The 12,159-nt window shown below is 38.9% G+C and overlaps 1 long non-coding RNA gene across 1 annotated transcript in view; it reads right to left on the reverse strand.

The window, feature by feature from the left end:
• Positions 1-4,753: 4,753 nt before the first annotated feature.
• Positions 4,754-12,159, reverse strand: part of LOC144226254 (uncharacterized) — a 90,446-nt gene continuing 83,040 nt past the window's right edge. The window contains exon 3 of the long non-coding RNA XR_013333568.1: positions 4,754-4,998. This is a non-coding gene — a long non-coding RNA (uncharacterized LOC144226254). The remainder of the gene's footprint in view (positions 4,999-12,159) is intronic.

The raw sequence follows: 12,159 nt of genomic DNA on the forward strand, positions 1-12,159 counted from the left end.
TGGAACCTCAATAAATTCCTGGATCAAAGTCAGGTGCATTGGATGTTTGAGTGACAAGTCTAAGAAAGGAAGCAGTCACCTCCTAGCTGAATCTGACTTGAGATTCAGAGTCTGGACTCATCAGGTTAGCACATGGGAGAAGCCCTCACAAGGCTATTTGCAGGAGCCTGGACCACCGGGAGACAACAAACTGAAGCTTTGTCCCCTGCTGTGCTTCAAAGAGACAGGATGCGATAGAAATCTGGTTCCATAAAGGCACATGAAACCCTTGTCAGAATAACCTTTGCAAAACGAAAACCAGCAATTGGCTAGTAACCATGACCAAGTGACAAAACCTTAGCATCAAAAGGGGGGAAGAGATGTTGAATATCCCAAGAAGGGCTGGTACTTCAACCAATACCGAGGTGGGCCTAGATGTGCATTTGGTCCTAGTTTAAAAGAAGGTTTAGGACACCTGAGTGGCTCAGTTGCTTAGGCGTCCGACTTCGGCTCAGGATCATGGTCTCACGGCCAGTAGGTTCGAGCCCCGCATTGGGCTCCAGGCTGACAGCTCAGAGCNGGGAGACAACAAACTGAAGCTTTGTCCCCTGCTGTGCTTCAAAGAGACAGGATGCGATAGAAATCTGGTTCCATAAAGGCACATGAAACCCTTGTCAGAATAACCTTTGCAAAACGAAAACCAGCAATTGGCTAGTAACCATGACCAAGTGACAAAACCTTAGCATCAAAAGGGGGGAAGAGATGTTGAATATCCCAAGAAGGGCTGGTACTTCAACCAATACCGAGGTGGGCCTAGATGTGCATTTGGTCCTAGTTTAAAAGAAGGTTTAGGACACCTGAGTGGCTCAGTTGCTTAGGCGTCCGACTTCGGCTCAGGATCATGGTCTCACGGCCAGTAGGTTCGAGCCCCGCATTGGGCTCCAGGCTGACAGCTCAGAGCCTGGAGCCTGCTCTGGATTCTGTGTCCCCCCACCTCTCGCTCTCTCTCTCTCTCTACCCCTTCTCTGCCTGCACTCTGTCTCTCTTAAAAATAAACATTAAAAAACTTAAAAAAAAAAATAAAAGGTTTTAAGAAGAACATAAAAACCAGTTTTATATATGCCCTGGGTCCATGCAGCATTGACACAGACCTCTAATACAGTATAAATCTAACAGAAAAGAGCCTTTCTTCCTCACTTTCATCGCACACGACCACGAAATTCTGACACCTTTACAACACAGGGGGACACCAAAGGGGACTGTGCCCGGAGGAGCAGGAGAGGCCCATGTAGTACCTCTGTGAGCACAAGAGAGGGTGCACAGCTCTGTGGAGGAATGCTGCACACATGATTTGCCTGCTTCCAAAAGTACCTAGAGGTGATGTTCAGGGAAATGGAGTTTCTGCATTAGCAGGTATGAATATTAAGCCAACAAAATATTAGTCAGTCTGTGACCTTATTTTTACCTGTAGGCTAATGAGCCTGAAGAAGCATTACTTACAGGCAATGCGTTAATGCAGTCTATTATAACTACCAACAGGTAACAAGGGAGCTACAATCATATACCCTTCGTGTCTGTCCACCTTCCTCCTAACACCCCTCCACAGAGTAGAGAAAAGTGCTCATCAGATTGGTCAGAAATGCAGATACTGAGGGGTCAGGGTGGCTCTGAGGCAGGCTCCCTATGCCTTACTATGATCCATCCCCTCTAAAAGAGCTCTTGCCGCCCGCTTGCAGAATTCATGAATGGAATTGGACTATCCATTTGAAAACACATTCTCATACTCACTCCCGGAATTCATACAACGCCATCTAGGGCTGTCCATCTCTCTCTGTCCCTGGCCACACAAAAATGTATGAGTCCTGAGTTTTAGAAATGGGGGGAGAAGGGTAGATGGAGGAGGAAGTTTAACTCGTTTCTCGTCTAAAGCCTAATACTCCACCTCGGCCTTTGACCAGAGTTCTTCTCTCCAATAGAGGATGTTTCTGTAGTTATTAATAGTAATCACTGCATCGCGCTTTTAGCCCATATGGAAGAAAAGTGACGGATGGGCAGGAATCATTTATATTCATCAAACATAGCAAGACCCACTGCTCTCATCCCCAGCGTAACAATGCCATGATAATTCCATTAATTCTAAGGAATGTCAAAATCTACATGAGGACGATTTAAGTAAGGACCTCAGGACTGTAGGATCACAGAGAACTTTTTTATCCTAAATCTGTATCAAAATAGTTCACCATTCTCCCTCCCATACAATACTGTGAATGGAAATATGACCTCTTGATGCCCCAGATCTGCCAAGAGAAATTCCCCCATGGCAATCTATTTATATTCTCACACCTCCGCTGAAAGAAATCCATTAACATGATTTCCTCAGAAGGCTTAAGAGCCAGGCTCCCACCTGCCACTATGTATCCATTACACACCTCAAACTCAAGTGCCTTATGTAAATCTATCCAGAGTATATATGTGGTTTTGACCACATGATATTAAAACAGTCATCCATCCTTGGGTGCCCGGATGGCTCGGTGAGCGGAGTGTGACTCTTGATTTCAGCTCAGGTCAGGATCCCAGGGTTGTGCTGGGCTCCATGCTGAGTGTCGAGCCTGTTTCAGATCCTCTCTCTCTTCCTTCCCCACTTGCTCTCTCTCTCCAAAAAATTTATTTAAAAAAAATGTCATCCATCTTATTTGCTCTTTGCCACATGCCAACAACACATCTCTACCCCTGTATTTTGTAAAATTCAACAGTTAGGCAGTGTTCCGTGAAATCCTTCAGTGTACCTACCCATTGTTGCTCTGGTTTCTACGTGCTATCCTATTTCTCTTCATCACTGAATTAAGCAAAAAGGTATTGAGTACCTGCTGTGCACCTTCTAGACACTCCACTAATTGTTGTAGAGATACAAATGTGGTGACTACAAAGCTTTTACACAGCAGGACTTGCTTAGAAACCATGCTTAGAGACCACGGTGATTTCACTAAGATGAACCACAGGGAGTCTTGCTGTGACTGGTGGCCAGACTGATGGCCATGATGACAGCAGCGTTCCCACGCCTGTCTCCACTCAGATGTTCACTGCAGTGTCTGGAGGTAACCTTGAAGCATTCCAGATGTTGGAAGTGTGCCTGCAGCAGATCCATGACTTGGTGCCACCTGACATGTTAGCCACCATAATTTATCACTAAACTTGAGCTTGGTCTGGAAAATCTGATTCCATTTTGGAATGCTGGCACTCGAACAGGAGTAACAAGAAACACACAAAACTTCCCTTCGTTGTGTTTTACATTCTTCTATTGCATCATCTTGTATTCTAACCACCTCATCATAGGATTCACATTGGGCTTCTGGTGATCCCCAAATCAACTCCAGAAAACTCACCCACTTAGCCCAAAACACACCCCCAAAACACAGTATGATATATGCTACCTTTTTAGAAGAATATGACATAGGAAACCTAAAAACATACATACAGCATAGTATTTAAAATAAATATAGTATTATAAAATATCTGTAGTTGAAATGAAATAATGGCTTGGGATTTTTCCAAATAATCTGACTACATTTGGGGAGACTGAACAGGGGTATAGATGACAAATGATTGCTCACATCTGGATAATTATTGAAGCTCACTGATGAATAAATCAGGCTCATCACCAGGCTTCCTCTTCTTTCTTCTTTTGCAGGTGTCTAATTTTCTATTATAAAATACTTTAGAAAAATGCTGGTACTACTGAGACATCTCACCTCTAACTCTACAGATGTTCAAAGTTACTCAAAGAACCAGTTGTTAATTTATCATAAAGGGTCCCTCAGGGCTTGTTTAAATGTTGCTATAGGAAGCATGTATTAATCAACAAACGTTTGAGTTGCTTTTATGTGTAAGCACCGGTGGGAATTAAAGATGAATCAGATGTAGATTCAGTTCTCACACAGCTTTGAGCCTAATAAAGAAGGCAGAGCTTGAATATGTGCAAGAATAAAACAATTATGTGGTAAGTGCCACAGACAAATTTCTATGAGAGAGAGTTACATGATTTTAATAGTACATCCAAGATGGAGAGAGATGGCCGCACTCCCAATCACAGGCACTACGACGAGGTGACTGTGAAAGCCAGATCTCCCACCAAAATGAGTTTCCCATATCCTTCGTGTGTGTGTGCGCGCGCACGCGCACATGCATGCACATACACAGATACAGAGAAAAGATAAGGACACCCAAAATCTAAAGCAGAGAATTTGATCCAAAAATATGTAAAACTCCTAGCTGTGCCAAGGTTGTTAGACTAGAAGCAAAACATTCCTTTAGGCTGAAGACAGGGCTAAGTCCACCCACTTCTATGTGCTCCAGTCTAGGAAGAGGTGGAGTAACTCACTCTGCCCCATTTTCCTCAGCACACACCCTGACCTAGGTCCGCTAGATTGTAACACTTAGAATGAGAAGAATCCAAAAGAGATCAATGTAAGCGAAAGCATGTTAAGGAAAGAAGGCATTTTTTTTCCTTCAGGCCATGAACAATAGTCAAAACAATTCAGTGCAGGTCTTTCTGCTGGGTTTTCCCTGGGCTCACTGGGTAGAGGGGTAGGGGGTAAGTGGGGCAACTTGTCCACTTCCAAACAGAAGCAAGTCCCAGAGTTCTTCTTAGCTTCATGAGACAAAAACAGAAAATGAATCCAAAATGAGAGTTCATCACAAGAGAGAAGCCTTAACTCTAAAAAGATAAAGTCTAATTAACAAGTCATGTATAAACACTTGCACTTTTAACCTTCTCCATTTTTACATTAAAATGCTTATGCCCAGTGCTGTTTTCCTATAATGACTCTAAGGAATTCATTTTGTCCTTGACCCAGGTCACTGTCACTCGTCTCCTCTTCCTGACTTAGAAATGACAGAAAGAGCAGATGAAAAATCTTGATCTCCCATTGCAGCAACAGGCAGAGCACTGAATGAGGTATTTGTCTCCTCTTGAAATCCTTCATGTCTCATAACTGTTTCCTTTGTGCATTTTTATCCTTCCTATAGGCAATTAAAAAGAACATTTTTAATGGCTCCCAGTATTTCTGACCTGATTCAGAATCTTAATTCAGTTTTATATACTTTTGAATTTAACACACACGCTTATTCTATGTGCAAGAATGAACCAATTTCAACATTCAGTGATCCATGACTCTGTCTGAAAGGCTTCTAGCCATCCTAGTATATTCACTGTACAGACTCAGTACATTACCATAAACGTATGAAATGAGATCATATATTTTCAATTACTTCATTCATGAAAATGCCTTCAGCTCCCCATTGTAAGCCCAGCTGTTTGTTTCATATTACAGCTCAAGAGCCAAGTTTCAAGGGCAATGAAAGTTTTGCTATGTATCACTGTCTAAAAGACAATAGCAGATCAATTAAGTAAAACTCTGGGATTTACAGGCATCCCAGTGTAAAATCTCCCACATGTCAAGGGTAATATTTCAACACTTATGAAATGATTTAAAAAAAAAAAACATATGGAATGGTTGAAGGTTGCTGACGGTGTTTTTGTTTTGTTTTGGCTATAAAACCAAGTCATCAGGAAGATAATATATATCCGCCTGAAAAGGAAAATGAAAGATAGTGAATCATGTTGTAGGTGTTGTCCAGCAGACACAAGTGAATCCTGTGTCCATGTGAACCAAAACCCTTAAAAAGAGTAATTCACATCTCTGCTCAAGAATATAAAAGGACGGGGAATCCATTTCTGTTTTAGACTCAATGCATACAGTTTTAGCTGTCACTTTTACACTGGAATGCAGACAGTGAGAGAGAGTGGCAACCTATTTAGTCTTGGGGCTGCTATCATTGCAGACACTATACCTACTCCTGTTGGAGAAAATCAACTCAAGCTATGCTTACGTAGCTAGAAGAAGGTGTGCATGAAATAGGACGAGAGGGAGAAAAGCAGGAAATAAATAGAACTCCCACAACCTGAATTGAACACAGGTTACAGAGAGCTAGACAATCCAGTTGTCCATAGGAACTCACAGGATCTCCCCTACACATTGCCTGCAGGGGCAGCAATAAAGACAGAGAAATTCACAAGGTTGGTTAGTTACAGTGAGTAAATTCTCCAGTTGAGTGGAACTGAGTATGAGGAGTGTGTTTAGGGAAAGCATTAGGAAGGGTCCCCGGGATAAGAAGGGTGATATAACTCCTTCCATAACTTCATGAGAAACACATACAAAGCTACCTTACTAGGATAAAATAATAGCCTCTGGCACCAGGGTCACAGGTAAAATGTCGAGTTTAACTAATGAGCACTTCATTGAGAAAATATTTGTTATATAGGCACATTCACTACCTCTGATTTTATTCCAATAATACTGAAATTAAGTACCAGAATGCTGTTCATTTTATCAAAGTAAATAATACCTAGAAAAGTCATTATACCTATCACAAATAAATTTTGTAATAATCCCCCACAAAGAACCAACTACCTTAAATCAGTATACCAATTTTGATGTTCCCTACATACAAGAGTAATTAACCACATCCATGCTAGCCAATTTACTATCACTACAGCCTTACATTTAAAACGTTCTCAAACTTTAAAAACTAGGAAACTAAAGTAACAGAGCTCACTGTAACTAACCAACCTTGTGAATTTGTCTTTATCGCTGCCCCTGCAGGCAATCTTTTTATAGTTGTTTGCTTTAGCAGGGTGAAAGTTCAGTTTTAGCTCCTGGACTTCTCACTTGTCTCTGGAGACATGCATTCGAATTCTCCTCTCCACCTGTTCTTTAAAAGGATGTTTTTTAACAATGTAGTTGTTCAGTTTTTATTTCCTGGCACAGTCACAAGAAAAAAAAAGCTGAGAAAAATAAAACCACAGGATTTTTCTGACAAATATGCAAAATCCAATGAGGTCTTCTTTTACAATCTAAGACTCTAATTCATTAGTAGGTCTAACCCTTGTTGCAGCTAACCTCCTTTGAATCTTCCTGTTTATATACAAGTTAAAATGTTTAGAATGCTACAGATTTTACTTTACCTAATCTTAGCTAAGGAACGAAAACTACATAAACAGGAAGACTGAAAAAAAATCGTATTAAGTAGACTGAGGTTAGATGTGCCAATGAAGTAAGCCTCAGATTTGGAAAAGACAGTGACTAGCTATTGTGAGTGTGTGTGTGTATATACATATATATACATATACATATATATACATATACATATATATGTATTCATATACATACATATATATATATTCATTTTTTCTTTATAAATCACATTATTTTTTTATCATAGAGAGAAAGAATGCAAGCAGGGGAGAGGGACAGGGGGAGAGAGACACAGAGACAGAGACAGAAGGAGAGAGAGAGAGAGAGAGAGAATCTCAGGCAATCTCCATGCCCAGCATGGGGCCCAAAACAGGGCCCAATCTCCCAAGACTGCGATCATTTGACTGTTGAGCCAAAATCAAGAGTCAGAGGCTCAACTGACTGAGAAACCCAGGGACCCCTTATAGACCATTTTAAAACAATGTGTGTATAATTGAACCATTTTTAAGGAGAGTAGTGTAGTGATTTCTTACATGAATATTATAATACACATAGAATCTCAACATCATCCATCACTTAAAAAATTACTGTAACTATAAAATTAAAATATCTGATCAGACTCTAATCTCTGATTATGTTTATACTAAACCTATGTCAAATTCATCCTAAAAATGAGGAAAGCTTTTTGCATGGATAAGCTCCTTTAGACATGCCCATGACTTTGTTATTGTTATCCTTGGTACTCATTTCGTATAATGCCTAATACAGTCCTTGATGATGTACAAGTTCAGATAATATCTGATATATTTTTAACAGTTGCAATCTACCAGACCATTCCAAAAACTAAATTTCAGGAATCACAGAGCATGAAGAGAACTCACATTTGGAGGATGTGAAGGAAGACTTGCATGTCTACTTACATATACAATGCTATTTCATATTTCGATGAGCTCATTTAAACTCTACTGTGTAGTACCTATGATGGCTAGAGTGGCTAAAGAGATATTCTAAATTCTTCTTCCAAATAGTGACAGTATCTGAAAAGGTAGGGTTTCTTTTACATTTTCTTTATCCAAGTTATTTTGTTTTTTTTAATGTACAAATAGCTATGCCATCTCTCCAGCATGAAATTCTGGTAGGACTTGAGAATTTGAGAAAAATAGCGACATATAAAAAATAAAAGTAAACTGTAAATTCCTAGTAGCAATGTGTCAATTCCAAATGTAGAACAGCACAGAAACTTAATTCATTCAAGTGAAGTTTATAATTTTTCAGCCAGTTTCCAAAACTTAGCCTGTCTTATATTAACAGAAAGAACTTGATTAGAATTGATAATGGAATAAAATTAAGTCTCCTTATCTAAGTAAATGTGATGCATCTCCACTTACTGAAATCTTTTATTCTCCTCAGTGAAGATTTGTAGCTTAAAGATTATTCTTAGTCATTTAAAATTTTTAATGTATTTTAACCCACAGTATTTCTCACATATTGCTTATAAACTGAGGACGTATCTACTGCTATTTCATCTTATGAAGCAATCCCTTTGTCTCTTTGTTAGTTTCAGTTGATTTTCTTGCCTTTTCAAAGAAAAAGAGAGGTGCAATTACCAATACTTTTTTCTTCTGGATCCACTGTTAGTCATAGTTCTTATAGCATTGATTTGAATTTCTCAAATGCAATGAAATGACAGTGGTGATAAAAATAATACATTTTATGTTTCACTATATAGTATTTTTTTATCTCTCATTTTAAGTTAAATATTCCTTACCATATCAAAAAAAAAAAAAAACTCTCTTCCTAACCTACTGAGACTTTTCATCCAGAATTGATACTGAATATAATTCAATGTTTTCACCATCTATTGAGATAATTATTTTTCTCATGCAAAATTTTTGTTTATTTATTTATTTTGAGAGAGAGAGGGAGAGGGAGGGAGGGAGGAGCAGAAAGAGAGGGAGAGAGAGCATCCCAAGCAGCCTCCACGCTCATAGCACAGAGCCTGACATAGGCTTCATCCCACAAACTGTGAGATCATGACCTGAGCAAAAATCAAGAGTCAGACACTGAGCCACGCAGGCAACCCGTCTCACGTGAATTTTTAACATGACTAATTTTTGTCCTATTTTCCTAATGTTGAATTGTCCTGGAGTTAATGGGCTTTACATTACCTGGTTCATAAAGTAACCAGCTTTTACATAACGTTCTTCTGTTTGCAGAAGTTTACACATTTTTCAAACTGTGAATCCCAAGTTACAAGACAGAAAAGCTTCTTCAGCCTCCCCTGCAAGGAGAAGTCCCAATACATAACCAGGTTCAGCCAAATTCACAAACGCCATTGAGAAGCAAGTACTGCATAAGCTCCAGTGTGGAAAGGACGGTTGCTGGGAAGGCCAATTCAAAAGCAGCACTGGCCAGACTCCTGCTCCATCCGTATCAATAGCGCAGCCATGAAACACAAGCCCGGCAGCAAGACCCGGAAATCTTCCCCGGAGCCACCTGGCCGCTGGGCAAAGGCACCAGCCCCAGCCTGCAGAGCCTCTGCTCCCATGATTTCTTTAAGCTACATTTAGAAACTTCATTTCTGTGCAAGTCACAGTGGATTCTGTTGTTGCAGTTAAGATGTGACTGAATTAATTTATGGAGGACTTCAGCTTGCTAACATTTTATTAAGGATGTTTTTTTACAAAGTATATTTTAAAAAGGGATCGGTGATTTTCTTTGTTGTGGGGAAATAGGGAAGAAGTTATTTTTGTTAAAAGTGAATATTAAACTCTGGTAAAATTAATTGATAGGAGACTTTGGTGAAATTCAAGACAGTTACCTTTTTTTCCACCCTGGAACAGCTTAAATAGCTTGTGGATTATTTATCCCTTAAATATTTGACAGAAATTCCCCTATATAAATTTCTTTCATTTTTATACCATATATATTGGCCTATTCATGTATTTTTAATTTCCTGAAACATTTTAGAGAATTTAATATTTTCTTGTAAGAAATATTTCATTCACTTTTTTATATTGGCAAAAAACCTCAATTTCTTATTTTCTCTTTATCTGACTATATCTACTATAAAGCATTTATCAATTTACCTCCCTTTTTTCAGGTAGTTTTCCTGGAAATTTTTCTATTTTATTGTCCTCTCCCATTTTTAAAATCGAGTTCTAGTAAGGAGAAAAATGGTAGAGAATTGTAATGATAATAAAGTCATTCCTCTGCAAACTTGCTTCTCACATATATAATTATACTTGATTATTGTTCCAAAAGAACAACCACAACCATGTGAGACCTATGTAAGAGAAGGATGTTCTCAGAGAGGCTGGAACTTGCCAAGGTGACCAAGATCAACTGCCCATTTCTGATGCAGACTCTTCTCACTCCTGATTTTTGCACGTATATTCAAATAATATTATTAGGGCTACTACCATTGGTTGATATTTCTACATATTACATGTATAAATGTTATAATGCCTTCTTATTTGGATCTCACTTAATAATACAAAAAAAAAAACACTTTGGGAGTATAATTATTTCTCCCATAACTGAAATACTGATAATAGTTAATTTACCTCAGGCAAGGGAAGCCTGGAACAGAGGCCTTGTTGTTCCAAATTTAAAGAATGAAATAATCTTTCATATCTCCTTCTCAAAACNATAATGTCTCATTTCTTTGTTAAGGACAAAAATTGCAACCGATGCTTACTAAAATAGCAAGAAAAACTTTATTCAAGACTATTGCAACAGGGTCAAGATTTATAATAGGGAAGAAAAATTGAACTCAACTCCTGTGAAACAAAAGGCAGGAACTATTTTAAATTCTGGGGCCAGCTTGAGGAGGGAGGTTGGACACTGTAATCAGGCCTTCTGTATTTTCTAATTGGTGCGTATCAAAGTTAGATTCCTACCATCACATAGCGACTTAGAGGTAGGAGCCCCTTATGTTTTTGATGATTACATTTCAAAGAGCTGGCTCTCAAGTTGGATAAAGACATTAGTGGATTGAAGAAAATTTACATTTCAAAGGCAGAGAAAGAATTTACAATGGAAAGATTTCTAACATAAATATTCTAAGAAAAGGGAAATCAGAGAATAACAGTCTTGACTAAAACTGTCTAAAGTTTAGTCAAGCTAAGAGGAACATTAAGACTGTATTGGTCTTCTTTGTCTTTCTAGAACAGATAAATCTGCTCCAGACCTCATCTACTTGTCTGTCAAAAAATTCTAAGTTAGATGTGGTTTGGGAGAGAAGCTTCCTCTCCTCAGTCTTTTTGAAAGAATCTCAAATATTTAACTAAACTTAGAACATATGGGGAGAGGTATCTATGTTCATTCCAAACTGGACACCACTGACATGCTCGCTGCCTAGTTTCTCATGGTCACTTACTAGAAACCTCAGAGCTCCTCATTGTCCTTGCCCATCTGTCACCTGGGAATTCTTCATTGACCTTCCAAATCACAGCCCTTGGCAATCCTCAGACTGTGCCAACAATCTCACTATAGTTCATGATCTGCCACATGACTCACAAGCCCCACAGGAAAAAAAAAAATTCTAGTATCAAGGAAAACTACAAGGAAAATGTTTCTCTCTGAAGAGTGGTCTCCTTTTGTTTTCCACATCCTCAGCTTTTCCAATAACAAAAGCATAAGTGAAGATTATTTTTTGAGGAACTGGCAACTTTAGCTCTTGGTCAACACAAAAACCATAAAGAAGGACCTTGGCATACAAGTTTTGGCTACCCTGAGATGCAAAAGTGGTATTTCCTTACATTTTTTCCAGATGCTATAGTAGAAAATGAAACAGAAAGTACCACAGAGTATGCTGTTGTTTATATGTTTAACTTTACCTAGAAATAAATAAAATTGATTCATAAGACAAGGAGTTAAGATGGCACAGTAGTATGGGGACTCTGAGCTTGTCACATGTCTGAAATGCAGCTCAATCAGCATAAAATCGTGTTGAACACCTAGCAAATTGATCTGAGGATTAATGCAACGATCTGCATAAATTGAGCCAGAGAACTTGGCAGGTATGTGGTGCAGAGAGATGACTTGGAGGAAAGAAAAGCCACGGAGTCATGGAGAGTAGGGAGCTGTTTTCACAGAGAAAAGAGAGAGAGAAAGAACAAGGGGCAGAGTGCGGTGTATCAGG

The sequence above is a fragment of the Crocuta crocuta genome, unplaced genomic scaffold (assembly GCF_008692635.1).
Source record: "Crocuta crocuta isolate KB4526 unplaced genomic scaffold, BGI_CrCroc_1.0 scaffold62, whole genome shotgun sequence".
Lineage (NCBI taxonomy): Eukaryota > Metazoa > Chordata > Mammalia > Carnivora > Hyaenidae > Crocuta > Crocuta crocuta.